Source organism: Neoarius graeffei, chromosome 4 (assembly GCF_027579695.1).
Source record: "Neoarius graeffei isolate fNeoGra1 chromosome 4, fNeoGra1.pri, whole genome shotgun sequence".
Classification (NCBI taxonomy): domain Eukaryota; kingdom Metazoa; phylum Chordata; class Actinopteri; order Siluriformes; family Ariidae; genus Neoarius; species Neoarius graeffei.
Window position 1 is genome coordinate 38,297,478 of NC_083572.1, and position 18,374 is coordinate 38,315,851.

Genomic DNA, 18,374 nt, shown 5'->3' on the forward strand with positions numbered 1-18,374 from the left:
AACTGGACAGGGGAAGACTGCCGAAACGTAGCCCGCTCTGATCAAAATCGATTTATTCCGAGACACGTGGACCGTGAGGTCTGAATTTGGCACGGACGGCATGAATCCTTGGAACGACCCTACCTGCTTTGCGTCAACAGCACAAGCTGGTGCAACGGTGTGGTGTAAATGTTATCTCGGCACATTTTGGGCCCATTCACACCAATCAAGCATCCATCGCTGGAATGCCCCAGCCTATTAGCGTACTGTTGCCGACCACGTGCACCCCTTCGTGGCCACGACCAGCCCGTCTCCTAATTGCGAAATCCGGCACGAACTAGCGCGCCATGTCACAAGGTGAAAGTCATCTCCAGCTGGTTTCATGAACAGGACAATGACTTCAGTGTTCTTCCCAGTCACCAGATCCGAAAGGAAATCTTCGACGCGTGGAAAAACAGGGCATTCACAGCAGGAAAGCGACACTGAAAACGCGTGACCAAACCATGCCAACGATTTGTGGATCGTGCCGTCATTTTGGCAGCAAAAGCCACACTTTGCGGTGCCAGGGAAGGAACGCACAAGCCCCTCCAGCATCTTGACCATATGAACGGTTGAGAGTGGAAAGCACTTAAAACCACTCTGAACCGACTGAGGCAGGGGGTGCTCGGATTTGAACCGGGGACCTCTTGATCTGCAGTCAAATGCTCTACCACTGAGCTACACCCCCAAGACAGCTCAGCCTTTTCCGATGTCTGGCGTATTGTCGCAGGGCGCGATCGTTGCCAAGCTCTTCAAACCAACGATCGGCGCGCCGCAGTTCACGGGAACTTAACGCAGGCATGAGCCAGACAGGGGGCAAACGGACTTAACCCTTGACCTCTCGATTTGCATCAAAGTGGACAGGGGAATACTGCTGAAACGTAGCCTGCTCTGATCAAAATCGATTTATTCCGAGACACATGGACGGTGCGGTCTGAATTTGACACGGACGGCATGAATCCTTGGACCGAGCCTACCTGCTTTGCGTCAACAGTACAAGCTGGTGTGGTGTAAATGTTTTCTCGGCACATTTTGGGCCCATTAACACCAATCAAGCATCGCTGGAATGCCCCCGCCTATTAGCGGATTGTTGCCCACCACGTGCTTCCCTTCGTGGCCACGACCACCCCGTCTCCTAATGGCGAAGTCCAGCAAGATGTCACAATAGAATCCAACAGTAAATCTTTGACACGTGGAAAAACGAGGCATTCTGAGCTTGAAAGCGACGCTGAAAATTCTGAAGGATTTGGGGGACGAAATCAGCATTTATTTATTTATTTATTTATTTATTTGCTTGTTGGTTGGTTTGTTTCTCTTCTATTCAGTCCTGCCACTTTTGCCCAGTTTTCTTATTTGCATTCATTACAATTCATGTTCTTAGCACGATTAATGCACATTCACCTGTACAAAGCATATATCCGATAAAAAATAGATACTTTTTTATTGTTACATGTTGTATGTGTACGTCGAAAAGTCGGCTTGTTCTTTGGATTTTTTAAATTCTATTACATGTTGCACAGTATGTGTTTTTCTTTTTGCATGTCTGATAAAGTGCTGCTGTAACAAAACAATCTCCCAGCTTGGGATCAATAAAGTGAATCTATCTTTGTGTCTGAGACAGGGCGGAAAACAAACTTCCTGCCACTCAGCGGTTCACTTCTGATTGAGCGACACAATCTGCCAGGCACTTTAAATCGACATAGGCATTAGGCTCAAGAGATAAATTGGTGTCAGATTACTTGCACTGAACAGATAGCGCAGGTCTACCCATTGTTCTTGACTTTTAAAGCAAAAATGAACTTCACGTTTTCGTGACCTTTGTATGTATTTTCACCAAGCCAAGTCTCCTCGTCCAATAGTCGCTCCTTCCTCAAAAGCTCTGCTGCCTCGTGTGAGGATCGAACTCACGACCTTCAGATTATGAGACTGACACGCTCCATACTGCGCTAACGAGGCCGAGAGCCAGGAGCCGTTCCGTGATTCTCCCCGTCGACTAGAAAATGCGCACTTGGTCAAGAGGTTGTGCTGTCCGACCCATGTTTCTTGACTTTCAATTGAAATCGAATTGAGTGCCCCTGCACATCAAGCGTGTCACAAGGCAATGTCACCATCATTATTGCAATTACGTAAACAGCCAAGAACACGAGCCCGAGGTTGAAACGGGCTTAGCGTCACAAAAACTGGACAGGGGAAGACTGCCGAAACGTAGCCCGCTCTGATCAAAATCGATTTATTCCGAGACACGTGGACCGTGAGGTCTGAATTTGGCACGGACGGCATGAATCCTTGGAACGACCCTACCTGCTTTGCGTCAACAGCACAAGCTGGTGCAACGGTGTGGTGTAAATGTTATCTCGGCACATTTTGGGCCCATTCACACCAATCAAGCATCCATCGCTGGAATGCCCCAGCCTATTAGCGTACTGTTGCCGACCACGTGCACCCCTTCGTGGCCACGACCAGCCCGTCTCCTAATTGCGAAATCCGGCACGAACTAGCGCGCCATGTCACAAGGTGAAAGTCATCTCCAGCTGGTTTCATGAACAGGACAATGACTTCAGTGTTCTTCCCAGTCACCAGATCCGAAAGGAAATCTTCGACGCGTGGAAAAACAGGGCATTCACAGCAGGAAAGCGACACTGAAAACGCGTGACCAAACCATGCCAACGGTTTGTGGATCGTGCCGTCATTTTGGCAGCAAAAGCCACACTTTGCGGTGCCAGGGAAGGAACGCACAAGCCCCTCCAGCATCTTGACCATATGAACGGTTGAGAGTGGAAAGCACTTAAAACCACTCTGAACCGACTGAGGCAGGGGGTGCTCGGATTTGAACCGGGGACCTCTTGATCTGCAGTCAAATGCTCTACCACTGAGCTACACCCCCAAGACAGCTCAGCCTTTTCCGATGTCTGGCGTATTGTCGCAGGGCGCGATCGTTGCCAAGCTCTTCAAACCAACGATCGGCGCGCCGCAGTTCACGGGAACTTAACGCAGGCATGAGCCAGACAGGGGGCAAACGGACTTAACCCTTGACCTCTCGATTTGCATCAAAGTGGACAGGGGAATACTGCTGAAACGCAGCCTGCTCTGATCAAAATCGATTTCTTCCGAGACACATGGACGGTGCGGTCTGAATTTGACACGGACGGCATGAATCCTTGGACCGAGCCTACCTGCTTTGCGTCAACAGTACAAGCTGGTGTGGTGTAAATGTTTTCTCGGCACATTTTGGGCCCATTAACACCAATCAAGCATCGCTGGAATGCCCCCGCCTATTAGCGGATTGTTGCCCACCACGTGCTTCCCTTCGTGGCCACGACCACCCCGTCTCCTAATGGCGAAGTCCAGCAAGACGTCACAATAGAATCCAACAGTAAATCTTTGACACGTGGAAAAACGAGGCATTCTGAGCTTGAAAGCGACGCTGAAAATTCTGAAGGATTTGGGGGACGAAATCAGCATTTATTTATTTATTTATTTATTTGCTTGTTGGTTGGTTTGTTTCTCTTCTATTCAGTCCTGCCACTTTTGCCCAGTTTTCTTATTTGCATTCATTACAATTCATGTTCTTAGCACGATTAATGCACATTCACCTGTACAAAGCATATATCCGATAAAAAATAGATACTTTTTTATTGTTACATGTTGTATGTGTACGTCGAAAAGTCGGCTTGTTCTTTGGATTTTTTAAATTCTATTACATGTTGCACAGTATGTGTTTTTCTTTTTGCATGTCTGATAAAGTGCTGCTGTAACAAAACAATCTCCCAGCTTGGGATCAATAAAGTGAATCTATCTTTGTGTCTGAGACAGGGCGGAAAACAAACTTCCTGCCACTCAGCGGTTCACTTCTGATTGAGCGACACAATCTGCCAGGCACTTTAAATCGACATAGGCATTAGGCTCAAGAGATAAATTGGTGTCAGATTACTTGCACTGAACAGATAGCGCAGGTCTACCCATTGTTCTTGACTTTTAAAGCAAAAATGAACTTCACGTTTTCGTGACCTTTGTATGTATTTTCACCAAGCCAAGTCTCCTCGTCCAATAGTCGCTCCTTCCTCAAAAGCTCTGCTGCCTCGTGTGAGGATCGAACTCACGACCTTCAGATTATGAGACTGACACGCTCCATACTGCGCTAACGAGGCCGAGAGCCAGGAGCCGTTCCGTGATTCTCCCCGTCGACTAGAAAATGCGCACTTGGTCAAGAGGTTGTGCTGTCCGACCCATGTTTCTTGACTTTCAATTGAAATAGAATTGAGTGCCCCTGCACATCAAGCGTGTCACAAGGCAATGTCACCATCATTATTGCAATTACGTAAACAGCCAAGAACACGAGCCCGAGGTTGAAACGGGCTTAGCGTCACAAAAACTGGACAGGGGAAGACTGCCGAAACGTAGCCCGCTCTGATCAAAATCGATTTATTCCGAGACACGTGGACCGTGAGGTCTGAATTTGGCACGGACGGCATGAATCCTTGGAACGACCCTACCTGCTTTGCGTCAACAGCACAAGCTGGTGCAACGGTGTGGTGTAAATGTTATCTCGGCACATTTTGGGCCCATTCACACCAATCAAGCATCCATCGCTGGAATGCCCCAGCCTATTAGCGTACTGTTGCCGACCACGTGCACCCCTTCGTGGCCACGACCAGCCCGTCTCCTAATTGCGAAATCCGGCACGAACTAGCGCGCCATGTCACAAGGTGAAAGTCATCTCCAGCTGGTTTCATGAACAGGACAATGACTTCAGTGTTCTTCCCAGTCACCAGATCCGAAAGGAAATCTTCGACGCGTGGAAAAACAGGGCATTCACAGCAGGAAAGCGACACTGAAAACGCGTGACCAAACCATGCCAACGATTTGTGGATCGTGCCGTCATTTTGGCAGCAAAAGCCACACTTTGCGGTGCCAGGGAAGGAACGCACAAGCCCCTCCAGCATCTTGACCATATGAACGGTTGAGAGTGGAAAGCACTTAAAACCACTCTGAACCGACTGAGGCAGGGGGTGCTCGGATTTGAACCAGGGACCTCTTGATCTGCAGTCAAATGCTCTACCACTGAGCTACACCCCCAAGACAGCTCAGCCTTTTCCGATGACTTGCGTATTGTCACAGGGCGCGATCGTTGCCAAGCTCTTCAAACCAACGATCGGCGCGCCGCAGTTCACGGGAACTTAACGCAGGCATGAGCCAGACAGGGGGCAAACGGACTTAACCCTTGACCTCTCGATTTGCATCAAAGTGGACAGGGGAATACTGCTGAAACGTAGCCTGCTCTGATCAAAATCGATTTATTCCGAGACACATGGACGGTGCGGTCTGAATTTGACACGGACGGCATGAATCCTTGGACCGAGCCTACCTGCTTTGCGTCAACAGTACAAGCTGGTGTGGTGTAAATGTTTTCTCGGCACATTTTGGGCCCATTAACACCAATCAAGCATCGCTGGAATGCCCCCGCCTATTAGCGGATTGTTGCCCACCACGTGCTTCCCTTCGTGGCCACGACCACCCCGTCTCCTAATGGCGAAGTCCAGCAAGATGTCACAATAGAATCCAACAGTAAATCTTTGACACGTGGAAAAACGAGGCATTCTGAGCTTGAAAGCGACGCTGAAAATTCTGAAGGATTTGGGGGACGAAATCAGCATTTATTTATTTATTTATTTATTTATTTGCTTGTTGGTTGGTTTGTTTCTCTTCTATTCAGTCCTGCCACTTTTGCCCAGTTTTCTTATTTGCATTCATTACAATTCATGTTCTTAGCACGATTAATGCACATTCACCTGTACAAAGCATATATCCGATAAAAAATAGATACTTTTTTATTGTTACATGTTGTATGTGTACGTCGAAAAGTCGGCTTGTTCTTTGGATTTTTTAAATTCTATTACATGTTGCACAGTATGTGTTTTTCTTTTTGCATGTCTGATAAAGTGCTGCTGTAACAAAACAATCTCCCAGCTTGGGATCAATAAAGTGAATCTATCTTTGTGTCTGAGACAGGGCGGAAAACAAACTTCCTGCCACTCAGCGGTTCACTTCTGATTGAGCGACACAATCTGCCAGGCACTTTAAATCGACATAGGCATTAGGCTCAAGAGATAAATTGGTGTCAGATTACTTGCACTGAACAGATAGCGCAGGTCTACCCATTGTTCTTGACTTTTAAAGCAAAAATGAACTTCACGTTTTCGTGACCTTTGTATGTATTTTCACCAAGCCAAGTCTCCTCGTCCAATAGTCGCTCCTTCCTCAAAAGCTCTGCTGCCTCGTGTGAGGATCGAACTCACGACCTTCAGATTATGAGACTGACACGCTCCATACTGCGCTAACGAGGCCGAGAGCCAGGAGCCGTTCCGTGATTCTCCCCGTCGACTAGAAAATGCGCACTTGGTCAAGAGGTTGTGCTGTCCGACCCATGTTTCTTGACTTTCAATTGAAATCGAATTGAGTGCCCCTGCACATCAAGCGTGTCACAAGGCAATGTCACCATCATTATTGCAATTACGTAAACAGCCAAGAACACGAGCCCGAGGTTGAAACGGGCTTAGCGTCACAAAAACTGGACAGGGGAAGACTGCCGAAACGTAGCCCGCTCTGATCAAAATCGATTTATTCCGAGACACGTGGACCGTGAGGTCTGAATTTGGCACGGACGGCATGAATCCTTGGAACGACCCTACCTGCTTTGCGTCAACAGCACAAGCTGGTGCAACGGTGTGGTGTAAATGTTATCTCGGCACATTTTGGGCCCATTCACACCAATCAAGCATCCATCGCTGGAATGCCCCAGCCTATTAGCGTACTGTTGCCGACCACGTGCACCCCTTCGTGGCCACGACCAGCCCGTCTCCTAATTGCGAAATCCGGCACGAACTAGCGCGCCATGTCACAAGGTGAAAGTCATCTCCAGCTGGTTTCATGAACAGGACAATGACTTCAGTGTTCTTCCCAGTCACCAGATCCGAAAGGAAATCTTCGACGCGTGGAAAAACAGGGCATTCACAGCAGGAAAGCGACACTGAAAACGCGTGACCAAACCATGCCAACGGTTTGTGGATCGTGCCGTCATTTTGGCAGCAAAAGCCACACTTTGCGGTGCCAGGGAAGGAACGCACAAGCCCCTCCAGCATCTTGACCATATGAACGGTTGAGAGTGGAAAGCACTTAAAACCACTCTGAACCGACTGAGGCAGGGGGTGCTCGGATTTGAACCGGGGACCTCTTGATCTGCAGTCAAATGCTCTACCACTGAGCTACACCCCCAAGACAGCTCAGCCTTTTCCGATGTCTGGCGTATTGTCGCAGGGCGCGATCGTTGCCAAGCTCTTCAAACCAACGATCGGCGCGCCGCAGTTCACGGGAACTTAACGCAGGCATGAGCCAGACAGGGGGCAAACGGACTTAACCCTTGACCTCTCGATTTGCATCAAAGTGGACAGGGGAATACTGCTGAAACGCAGCCTGCTCTGATCAAAATCGATTTCTTCCGAGACACATGGACGGTGCGGTCTGAATTTGACACGGACGGCATGAATCCTTGGACCGAGCCTACCTGCTTTGCGTCAACAGTACAAGCTGGTGTGGTGTAAATGTTTTCTCGGCACATTTTGGGCCCATTAACACCAATCAAGCATCGCTGGAATGCCCCCGCCTATTAGCGGATTGTTGCCCACCACGTGCTTCCCTTCGTGGCCACGACCACCCCGTCTCCTAATGGCGAAGTCCAGCAAGACGTCACAATAGAATCCAACAGTAAATCTTTGACACGTGGAAAAACGAGGCATTCTGAGCTTGAAAGCGACGCTGAAAATTCTGAAGGATTTGGGGGACGAAATCAGCATTTATTTATTTATTTATTTATTTGCTTGTTGGTTGGTTTGTTTCTCTTCTATTCAGTCCTGCCACTTTTGCCCAGTTTTCTTATTTGCATTCATTACAATTCATGTTCTTAGCACGATTAATGCACATTCACCTGTACAAAGCATATATCCGATAAAAAATAGATACTTTTTTATTGTTACATGTTGTATGTGTACGTCGAAAAGTCGGCTTGTTCTTTGGATTTTTTAAATTCTATTACATGTTGCACAGTATGTGTTTTTCTTTTTGCATGTCTGATAAAGTGCTGCTGTAACAAAACAATCTCCCAGCTTGGGATCAATAAAGTGAATCTATCTTTCTGTCTGAGACAGGGCGGAAAACAAACTTCCTGCCACTCAGCGGTTCACTTCTGATTGAGCGACACAATCTGCCAGGCACTTTAAATCGACATAGGCATTAGGCTCAAGAGATAAATTGGTGTCAGATTACTTGCACTGAACAGATAGCGCAGGTGTACCCATTGTTCTTGACTTTTAAAGCAAAAATGAACTTCACGTTTTCGTGACCTTTGTATGTATTTTCACCAAGCCAAGTCTCCTCGTCCAATAGTCGCTCCTTCCTCAAAAGCTCTGCTGCCTCGTGTGAGGATCGAACTCACGACCTTCAGATTATGAGACTGACACGCTCCATACTGCGCTAACGAGGCCGAGAGCCAGGAGCCGTTCCGTGATTCTCCCCGTCGACTAGAAAATGCGCACTTGGTCAAGAGGTTGTGCTGTCCGACCCATGTTTCTTGACTTTCAATTGAAATCGAATTGAGTGCCCCTGCACATCAAGCGTGTCACAAGGCAATGTCACCATCATTATTGCAATTACGTAAACAGCCAAGAACACGAGCCCGAGGTTGAAACGGGCTTAGCGTCACAAAAACTGGACAGGGGAAGACTGCCGAAACGTAGCCCGCTCTGATCAAAATCGATTTATTCCGAGACACGTGGACCGTGAGGTCTGAATTTGGCACGGACGGCATGAATCCTTGGAACGACCCTACCTGCTTTGCGTCAACAGCACAAGCTGGTGCAACGGTGTGGTGTAAATGTTATCTCGGCACATTTTGGGCCCATTCACACCAATCAAGCATCCATCGCTGGAATGCCCCAGCCTATTAGCGTACTGTTGCCGACCACGTGCACCCCTTCGTGGCCACGACCAGCCCGTCTCCTAATTGCGAAATCCGGCACGAACTAGCGCGCCATGTCACAAGGTGAAAGTCATCTCCAGCTGGTTTCATGAACAGGACAATGACTTCAGTGTTCTTCCCAGTCACCAGATCCGAAAGGAAATCTTCGACGCGTGGAAAAACAGGGCATTCACAGCAGGAAAGCGACACTGAAAACGCGTGACCAAACCATGCCAACGATTTGTGGATCGTGCCGTCATTTTGGCAGCAAAAGCCACACTTTGCGGTGCCAGGGAAGGAACGCACAAGCCCCTCCAGCATCTTGACCATATGAACGGTTGAGAGTGGAAAGCACTTAAAACCACTCTGAACCGACTGAGGCAGGGGGTGCTCGGATTTGAACCGGGGACCTCTTGATCTGCAGTCAAATGCTCTACCACTGAGCTACACCCCCAAGACAGCTCAGCCTTTTCCGATGTCTGGCGTATTGTCGCAGGGCGCGATCGTTGCCAAGCTCTTCAAACCAACGATCGGCGCGCCGCAGTTCACGGGAACTTAACGCAGGCATGAGCCAGACAGGGGGCAAACGGACTTAACCCTTGACCTCTCGATTTGCATCAAAGTGGACAGGGGAATACTGCTGAAACGTAGCCTGCTCTGATCAAAATCGATTTATTCCGAGACACATGGACGGTGCGGTCTGAATTTGACACGGACGGCATGAATCCTTGGACCGAGCCTACCTGCTTTGCGTCAACAGTACAAGCTGGTGTGGTGTAAATGTTTTCTCGGCACATTTTGGGCCCATTAACACCAATCAAGCATCGCTGGAATGCCCCCGCCTATTAGCGGATTGTTGCCCACCACGTGCTTCCCTTCGTGGCCACGACCACCCCGTCTCCTAATGGCGAAGTCCAGCAAGATGTCACAATAGAATCCAACAGTAAATCTTTGACACGTGGAAAAACGAGGCATTCTGAGCTTGAAAGCGACGCTGAAAATTCTGAAGGATTTGGGGGACGAAATCAGCATTTATTTATTTATTTATTTATTTATTTGCTTGTTGGTTGGTTTGTTTCTCTTCTATTCAGTCCTGCCACTTTTGCCCAGTTTTCTTATTTGCATTCATTACAATTCATGTTCTTAGCACGATTAATGCACATTCACCTGTACAAAGCATATATCCGATAAAAAATAGATACTTTTTTATTGTTACATGTTGTATGTGTACGTCGAAAAGTCGGCTTGTTCTTTGGATTTTTTAAATTCTATTACATGTTGCACAGTATGTGTTTTTCTTTTTGCATGTCTGATAAAGTGCTGCTGTAACAAAACAATCTCCCAGCTTGGGATCAATAAAGTGAATCTATCTTTCTGTCTGAGACAGGGCGGAAAACAAACTTCCTGCCACTCAGCGGTTCACTTCTGATTGAGCGACACAATCTGCCAGGCACTTTAAATCGACATAGGCATTAGGCTCAAGAGATAAATTGGTGTCAGATTACTTGCACTGAACAGATAGCGCAGGTCTACCCATTGTTCTTGACTTTTAAAGCAAAAATGAACTTCACGTTTTCGTGACCTTTGTATGTATTTTCACCAAGCCAAGTCTCCTCGTCCAATAGTCGCTCCTTCCTCAAAAGCTCTGCTGCCTCGTGTGAGGATCGAACTCACGACCTTCAGATTATGAGACTGACACGCTCCATACTGCGCTAACGAGGCCGAGAGCCAGGAGCCGTTCCGTGATTCTCCCCGTCGACTAGAAAATGCGCACTTGGTCAAGAGGTTGTGCTGTCCGACCCATGTTTCTTGACTTTCAATTGAAATCGAATTGAGTGCCCCTGCACATCAAGCGTGTCACAAGGCAATGTCACCATCATTATTGCAATTACGTAAACAGCCAAGAACACGAGCCCGAGGTTGAAACGGGCTTAGCGTCACAAAAACTGGACAGGGGAAGACTGCCGAAACGTAGCCCGCTCTGATCAAAATCGATTTATTCCGAGACACGTGGACCGTGAGGTCTGAATTTGGCACGGACGGCATGAATCCTTGGAACGACCCTACCTGCTTTGCGTCAACAGCACAAGCTGGTGCAACGGTGTGGTGTAAATGTTATCTCGGCACATTTTGGGCCCATTCACACCAATCAAGCATCCATCGCTGGAATGCCCCAGCCTATTAGCGTACTGTTGCCGACCACGTGCACCCCTTCGTGGCCACGACCAGCCCGTCTCCTAATTGCGAAATCCGGCACGAACTAGCGCGCCATGTCACAAGGTGAAAGTCATCTCCAGCTGGTTTCATGAACAGGACAATGACTTCAGTGTTCTTCCCAGTCACCAGATCCGAAAGGAAATCTTCGACGCGTGGAAAAACAGGGCATTCACAGCAGGAAAGCGACACTGAAAACGCGTGACCAAACCATGCCAACGATTTGTGGATCGTGCCGTCATTTTGGCAGCAAAAGCCACACTTTGCGGTGCCAGGGAAGGAACGCACAAGCCCCTCCAGCATCTTGACCATATGAACGGTTGAGAGTGGAAAGCACTTAAAACCACTCTGAACCGACTGAGGCAGGGGGTGCTCGGATTTGAACCGGGGACCTCTTGATCTGCAGTCAAATGCTCTACCACTGAGCTACACCCCCAAGACAGCTCAGCCTTTTCCGATGACTGGCGTATTGTCACAGGGCGCGATCGTTGCCAAGCTCTTCAAACCAACGATCGGCGCGCCGCAGTTCACGGGAACTTAACGCAGGCATGAGCCAGACAGGGGGCAAACGGACTTAACCCTTGACCTCTCGATTTGCATCAAAGTGGACAGGGGAATACTGCTGAAACGTAGCCTGCTCTGATCAAAATCGATTTATTCCGAGACACATGGACGGTGCGGTCTGAATTTGACACGGACGGCATGAATCCTTGGACCGAGCCTACCTGCTTTGCGTCAACAGTACAAGCTGGTGTGGTGTAAATGTTTTCTCGGCACATTTTGGGCCCATTAACACCAATCAAGCATCGCTGGAATGCCCCCGCCTATTAGCGGATTGTTGCCCACCACGTGCTTCCCTTCGTGGCCACGACCACCCCGTCTCCTAATGGCGAAGTCCAGCAAGATGTCACAATAGAATCCAACAGTAAATCTTTGACACGTGGAAAAACGAGGAATTCTGAGCTTGAAAGCGACGCTGAAAATTCTGAAGGATTTGGGGGACGAAATCAGCATTTATTTATTTATTTATTTATTTATTTATTTGCTTGTTGGTTGGTTTGTTTCTCTTCTATTCAGTCCTGCCACTTTTGCCCAGTTTTCTTATTTGCATTCATTACAATTCATGTTCTTAGCACGATTAATGCACATTCACCTGTACAAAGCATATATCCGATAAAAAATAGATACTTTTTTATTGTTACATGTTGTATGTGTACGTCGAAAAGTCGGCTTGTTCTTTGGATTTTTTAAATTCTATTACATGTTGCACAGTATGTGTTTTTCTTTTTGCATGTCTGATAAAGTGCTGCTGTAACAAAACAATCTCCCAGCTTGGGATCAATAAAGTGAATCTATCTTTGTGTCTGAGACAGGGCGGAAAACAAACTTCCTGCCACTCAGCGGTTCACTTCTGATTGAGCGACACAATCTGCCAGGCACTTTAAATCGACATAGGCATTAGGCTCAAGAGATAAATTGGTGTCAGATTACTTGCACTGAACAGATAGCGCAGGTCTACCCATTGTTCTTGACTTTTAAAGCAAAAATGAACTTCACGTTTTCGTGACCTTTGTATGTATTTTCACCAAGCCAAGTCTCCTCGTCCAATAGTCGCTCCTTCCTCAAAAGCTCTGCTGCCTCGTGTGAGGATCGAACTCACGACCTTCAGATTATGAGACTGACACGCTCCATACTGCGCTAACGAGGCCGAGAGCCAGGAGCCGTTCCGTGATTCTCCCCGTCGACTAGAAAATGCGCACTTGGTCAAGAGGTTGTGCTGTCCGACCCATGTTTCTTGACTTTCAATTGAAATAGAATTGAGTGCCCCTGCACATCAAGCGTGTCACAAGGCAATGTCACCATCATTATTGCAATTACGTAAACAGCCAAGAACACGAGCCCGAGGTTGAAACGGGCTTAGCGTCACAAAAACTGGACAGGGGAAGACTGCCGAAACGTAGCCCGCTCTGATCAAAATCGATTTATTCCGAGACACGTGGACCGTGAGGTCTGAATTTGGCACGGACGGCATGAATCCTTGGAACGACCCTACCTGCTTTGCGTCAACAGCACAAGCTGGTGCAACGGTGTGGTGTAAATGTTATCTCGGCACATTTTGGGCCCATTCACACCAATCAAGCATCCATCGCTGGAATGCCCCAGCCTATTAGCGTACTGTTGCCGACCACGTGCACCCCTTCGTGGCCACGACCAGCCCGTCTCCTAATTGCGAAATCCGGCACGAACTAGCGCGCCATGTCACAAGGTGAAAGTCATCTCCAGCTGGTTTCATGAACAGGACAATGACTTCAGTGTTCTTCCCAGTCACCAGATCCGAAAGGAAATCTTCGACGCGTGGAAAAACAGGGCATTCACAGCAGGAAAGCGACACTGAAAACGCGTGACCAAACCATGCCAACGGTTTGTGGATCGTGCCGTCATTTTGGCAGCAAAAGCCACACTTTGCGGTGCCAGGGAAGGAACGCACAAGCCCCTCCAGCATCTTGACCATATGAACGGTTGAGAGTGGAAAGCACTTAAAACCACTCTGAACCGACTGAGGCAGGGGGTGCTCGGATTTGAACCGGGGACCTCTTGATCTGCAGTCAAATGCTCTACCACTGAGCTACACCCCCAAGACAGCTCAGCCTTTTCCGATGACTGGCGTATTGTCACAGGGCGCGATCATTGCCAAGCTCTTCAAACCAACGATCGGCGCGCCGCAGTTCACGGGAACTTAACGCAGGCATGAGCCAGACAGGGGGCAAACGGACTTAACCCTTGACCTCTCGATTTGCATCAAAGTGGACAGGGGAATACTGCTGAAACGTAGCCTGCTCTGATCAAAATCGATTTATTCCGAGACACATGGACGGTGCGGTCTGAATTTGACACGGACGGCATGAATCCTTGGACCGAGCCTACCTGCTTTGCGTCAACAGTACAAGCTGGTGTGGTGTGAATGTTTTCTCGGCACATTTTGGGCCCATTAACACCAATCAAGCATCGCTGGAATGCCCCCGCCTATTAGCGGATTGTTGCCCACCACGTGCTTCCCTTCGTGGCCACGACCACCCCGTCTCCTAATGGCGAAGTCCAGCAAGATGTCACAATAGAATCCAACAGTAAATCTTTGACACGTGGAAAAACGAGGCATTCTGAGCATGAAAGCGACGCTGAAAATTCTGAAGGATTTGGGGGACGAAATCAGCATTTATTTATTTATTTATTTATTTGCTTGTTGGTTGGTTTGTTTCTCTTCTATTCAGTCCTGCCACTTTTGCCCAGTTTTCTTATTTGCATTCATTACAATTCATGTTCTTAGCACGATTAATGCACATTCACCTGTACAAAGCATATATCCGATAAAAAATAGATACTTTTTTATTGTTACATGTTGTATGTGTACGTCGAAAAGTCGGCTTGTTCTTTGGATTTTTTAAATTCTATTACATGTTGCACAGTATGTGTTTTTCTTTTTGCATGTCTGATAAAGTGCTGCTGTAACAAAACAATCTCCCAGCTTGGGATCAATAAAGTGAATCTATCTTTGTGTCTGAGACAGGGCGGAAAACAAACTTCCTGCCACTCAGCGGTTCACTTCTGATTGAGCGACACAATCTGCCAGGCACTTTAAATCGACATAGTCATTAGGCTCAAGAGATAAATTGGTGTCAGATTACTTGCACTGAACAGATAGCGCAGGTCTACCCATTGTTCTTGACTTTTAAAGCAAAAATGAACTTCACGTTTTCGTGACCTTTGTATGTATTTTCACCAAGCCAAGTCTCCTCGTCCAATAGTCGCTCCTTCCTCAAAAGCTCTGCTGCCTCGTGTGAGGATCGAACTCACGACCTTCAGATTATGAGACTGACACGCTCCCTACTGCGCTAACGAGGCCGAGAGCCAGGAGCCGTTCCGTGATTCTCCCCGTCGACTAGAAAATGCGCACTTGGTCAAGAGGTTGTGCTGTCCGACCCATGTTTCTTGACTTTCAATTGAAATAGAATTGAGTGCCCCTGCACATCAAGCGTGTCACAAGGCAATGTCACCATCATTATTGCAATTACATAAACAGCCAAGAACACGAGCCCGAGGTTGAAACGGGCTTAGCGTCACAAAAACTGGACAGGGGAAGACTGCCGAAACGTAGCCCGCTCTGATCAAAATCGATTTATTCCGAGACACGTGGACCGTGAGGTCTGAATTTGGCACGGACCGCATGAATCCTTGGAACGACCCTACCTGCTTTGCGTCAACAGCACAAGCTGGTGCAACGGTGTGGTGTAAATGTTATCTCGGCACATTTTGGGCCCATTCACACCAATCAAGCATCCATCGCTGGAATGCCCCAGCCTATTAGCGTACTGTTGCCGACCACGTGCACCCCTTCGTGGCCACGACCAGCCCGTCTCCTAATTGCGAAATCCGGCACGAACTAGCGCGCCATGTCACAAGGTGAAAGTCATCTCCAGCTGGTTTCATGAACAGGACAATGACTTCAGTGTTCTTCCCAGTCACCAGATCCGAAAGGAAATCTTCGACGCGTGGAAAAACAGGGCATTCACAGCAGGAAAGCGACACTGAAAACGCGTGACCAAACCATGCCAACGATTTGTGGATTGTGCCGTCATTTTGGCAGCAAAAGCCACACTTTGCGGTGCCAGGGAAGGAACGCACAAGCCCCTCCAGCATCTTGACCATATGAACGGTTGAGAGTGGAAAGCACTTAAAACCACTCTGAACCGACTGAGGCAGGGGGTGCTCGGATTTGAACCGGGGACCTCTTGATCTGCAGTCAAATGCTCTACCACTGAGCTACACCCCCAAGACAGCTCAGCCTTTTCCGATGACTGGCGTATTGTCACAGGGCGCGATCATTGCCAAGCTCTTCAAACCAACGATCGGCGCGCCGCAGTTCACGGGAACTTAACGCAGGCATGAGCCAGACAGGGGGCAAACGGACTTAACCCTTGACCTCTCGATTTGCATCAAAGTGGACAGGGGAATACTGCTGAAACGTAGCCTGCTCTGATCAAAATCGATTTATTCCGAGACACATGGACGGTGCGGTCTGAATTTGACACGGACGGCATGAATCCTTGGACCGAGCCTACCTGCTTTGCGTCAACAGTACAAGCTGGTGTGGTGTAAATGTTTTCTCGGCACATTTTGGGCCCATTAACACCAATCAAGCATCGCTGGAATGCCCCCGCCTATTAGCGGATTGTTGCCCACCACGTGCTTCCCTTCGTGGCCACGACCACCCCGTCTCCTAATGGCGAAGTCCAGCAAGATGTCACAATAGAATCCAACAGTAAATCTTTGACACGTGGAAAAACGAGGCATTCTGAGCTTGAAAGCGACGCTGAAAATTCTGAAGGATTTGGGGGACGAAATCAGCATTTATTTATTTATTTATTTATTTGCTTGTTGGTTGGTTTGTTTCTCTTCTATTCAGTCCTGCCACTTTTGCCCAGTTTTCTTATTTGCATTCATTACAATTCATGTTCTTAGCACGATTAATGCACATTCACCTGTACAAAGCATATATCCGATAAAAAATAGATACTTTTTTATTGTTACATGTTGTATGTGTACGTCGAAAAGTCGGCTTGTTCTTTGGATTTTTTAAATTCTATTACATGTTGCACAGTATGTGTTTTTCTTTTTGCATGTCTGATAAAGTGCTGCTGTAACAAAACAATCTCCCAGCTTGGGATCAATAAAGTGAATCTATCTTTGTGTCTGAGACAGGGCGGAAAACAAACTTCCTGCCACTCAGCGGTTCACTTCTGATTGAGCGACACAATCTGCCAGGCACTTTAAATCGACATAGGCATTAGGCTCAAGAGATAAATTGGTGTCAGATTACTTGCACTGAACAGATAGCGCAGGTCTACCCATTGTTCTTGACTTTTAAAGCAAAAATGAACTTCACGTTTTCGTGACCTTTGTATGTATTTTCACCAAGCCAAGTCTCCTCGTCCAATAGTCGCTCCTTCCTCAAAAGCTCTGCTGCCTCGTGTGAGGATCGAACTCACGACCTTCAGATTATGAGACTGACACGCTCCCTACTGCGCTAACGAGGCCGAGAGCCAGGAGCCGTTCCGTGATTCTCCCCGTCGACTAGAAAATGCGCACTTGGTCAAGAGGTTGTGCTGTCCGACCCATGTTTCTTGACTTTCAATTGAAATAGAATTGAGTGCCCCTGCACATCAAGCGTGTCACAAGGCAATGTCACCATCATTATTGCAATTACGTAAACAGCCAAGAACACGAGCCCGAGGTTGAAACGGGCTTAGCGTCACAAAAACTGGACAGGGGAAGACTGCCGAAACGTAGCCCGCTCTGATCAAAATCGATTTATTCCGAGACACGTGGACCGTGAGGTCTGAATTTGGCACGGACGGCATGAATCCTTGGAACGACCCTACCTGCTTTGCGTCAACAGCACAAGCTGGTGCAACGGTGTGGTGTAAATGTTATCTCGGCACATTTTGGGCCCATTCACACCAATCAAGCATCCATCGCTGGAATGCCCCAGCCTATTAGCGTACTGTTGCCGACCACGTGCACCCCTCCGTGGCCACGACCAGCCCGTCTCCTAATTGCGAAATCCGGCACGAACTAGCGCGCCATGTCACAAGGTGAAAGTCATCTCCAGCTGGTTTCATGAACAGGACAATGACTTCAGTGTTCTTCCCAGTCACCAGATCCGAAAGGAAATCTTCGACGCGTGGAAAAACAGGGCATTCACAGCAGGAAAGCGACACTGAAAACGCGTGACCAAACCATGCCAACGATTTGTGGATCGTGCCGTCATTTTGGCAGCAAAAGCCACACTTTGCGGTGCCAGGGAAGGAACGCACAAGCTCCTCCAGCATCTTGACCATATGAACGGTTGAGAGTGGAAAGCACTTAAAACCACTCTGAACCGACTGAGGCAGGGGGTGCTCGGATTTGAACCGGGGACCTCTTGATCTGCAGTCAAATGCTCTACCACTGAGCTACACCCCCAAGACAGCTCAGCCTTTTCCGATGACTGGCGTATTGTCACAGGGCGCGATCGTTGCCAAGCTCTTCAAACCAACGATCGGCGCGCCGCAGTTCACGGGAACTTAACGCAGGC

At 48.1% G+C, this 18,374-nt stretch overlaps 17 non-coding genes across 17 annotated transcripts; all 17 read right to left on the bottom strand.

Moving 5' to 3' along the window:
- Window positions 1–634: 634 nt before the first annotated feature.
- trnac-gca (transfer RNA cysteine (anticodon GCA)) lies at window positions 635–706 on the bottom strand. Its single transcript has one exon. It is a non-coding gene; the product is annotated as a tRNA-Cys (tRNA).
- A 1,195-nt stretch (window positions 707–1,901) lies between these two features.
- Window positions 1,902–1,974, bottom strand: trnam-cau (transfer RNA methionine (anticodon CAU)). Its single transcript has one exon. It is a non-coding gene; the product is annotated as a tRNA-Met (tRNA).
- An 856-nt stretch (window positions 1,975–2,830) lies between these two features.
- trnac-gca (transfer RNA cysteine (anticodon GCA)) lies at window positions 2,831–2,902 on the bottom strand. Its single transcript has one exon. It is a non-coding gene; the product is annotated as a tRNA-Cys (tRNA).
- A 1,191-nt stretch (window positions 2,903–4,093) lies between these two features.
- Window positions 4,094–4,166, bottom strand: trnam-cau (transfer RNA methionine (anticodon CAU)). The gene has a single exon. It is a non-coding gene; the product is annotated as a tRNA-Met (tRNA).
- An 856-nt stretch (window positions 4,167–5,022) lies between these two features.
- trnac-gca (transfer RNA cysteine (anticodon GCA)) lies at window positions 5,023–5,094 on the bottom strand. Its single transcript has one exon. It is a non-coding gene; the product is annotated as a tRNA-Cys (tRNA).
- A 1,195-nt stretch (window positions 5,095–6,289) lies between these two features.
- trnam-cau (transfer RNA methionine (anticodon CAU)) lies at window positions 6,290–6,362 on the bottom strand. The gene has a single exon. It is a non-coding gene; the product is annotated as a tRNA-Met (tRNA).
- An 856-nt stretch (window positions 6,363–7,218) lies between these two features.
- trnac-gca (transfer RNA cysteine (anticodon GCA)) lies at window positions 7,219–7,290 on the bottom strand. The gene has a single exon. It is a non-coding gene; the product is annotated as a tRNA-Cys (tRNA).
- Window positions 7,291–8,481: 1,191 nt separating this feature from the next.
- On the bottom strand, window positions 8,482–8,554 carry trnam-cau (transfer RNA methionine (anticodon CAU)). Its single transcript has one exon. It is a non-coding gene; the product is annotated as a tRNA-Met (tRNA).
- Window positions 8,555–9,410: 856 nt separating this feature from the next.
- On the bottom strand, window positions 9,411–9,482 carry trnac-gca (transfer RNA cysteine (anticodon GCA)). Its single transcript has one exon. It is a non-coding gene; the product is annotated as a tRNA-Cys (tRNA).
- Window positions 9,483–10,677: 1,195 nt separating this feature from the next.
- On the bottom strand, window positions 10,678–10,750 carry trnam-cau (transfer RNA methionine (anticodon CAU)). Its single transcript has one exon. It is a non-coding gene; the product is annotated as a tRNA-Met (tRNA).
- An 856-nt stretch (window positions 10,751–11,606) lies between these two features.
- Window positions 11,607–11,678, bottom strand: trnac-gca (transfer RNA cysteine (anticodon GCA)). Its single transcript has one exon. It is a non-coding gene; the product is annotated as a tRNA-Cys (tRNA).
- Window positions 11,679–12,877: 1,199 nt separating this feature from the next.
- On the bottom strand, window positions 12,878–12,950 carry trnam-cau (transfer RNA methionine (anticodon CAU)). The gene has a single exon. It is a non-coding gene; the product is annotated as a tRNA-Met (tRNA).
- Window positions 12,951–13,806: 856 nt separating this feature from the next.
- On the bottom strand, window positions 13,807–13,878 carry trnac-gca (transfer RNA cysteine (anticodon GCA)). The gene has a single exon. It is a non-coding gene; the product is annotated as a tRNA-Cys (tRNA).
- Window positions 13,879–15,069: 1,191 nt separating this feature from the next.
- trnam-cau (transfer RNA methionine (anticodon CAU)) lies at window positions 15,070–15,142 on the bottom strand. Its single transcript has one exon. It is a non-coding gene; the product is annotated as a tRNA-Met (tRNA).
- An 856-nt stretch (window positions 15,143–15,998) lies between these two features.
- On the bottom strand, window positions 15,999–16,070 carry trnac-gca (transfer RNA cysteine (anticodon GCA)). The gene has a single exon. It is a non-coding gene; the product is annotated as a tRNA-Cys (tRNA).
- A 1,191-nt stretch (window positions 16,071–17,261) lies between these two features.
- Window positions 17,262–17,334, bottom strand: trnam-cau (transfer RNA methionine (anticodon CAU)). Its single transcript has one exon. It is a non-coding gene; the product is annotated as a tRNA-Met (tRNA).
- An 856-nt stretch (window positions 17,335–18,190) lies between these two features.
- On the bottom strand, window positions 18,191–18,262 carry trnac-gca (transfer RNA cysteine (anticodon GCA)). Its single transcript has one exon. It is a non-coding gene; the product is annotated as a tRNA-Cys (tRNA).
- Between the last annotated feature and the right edge of the window lie 112 nt (window positions 18,263–18,374).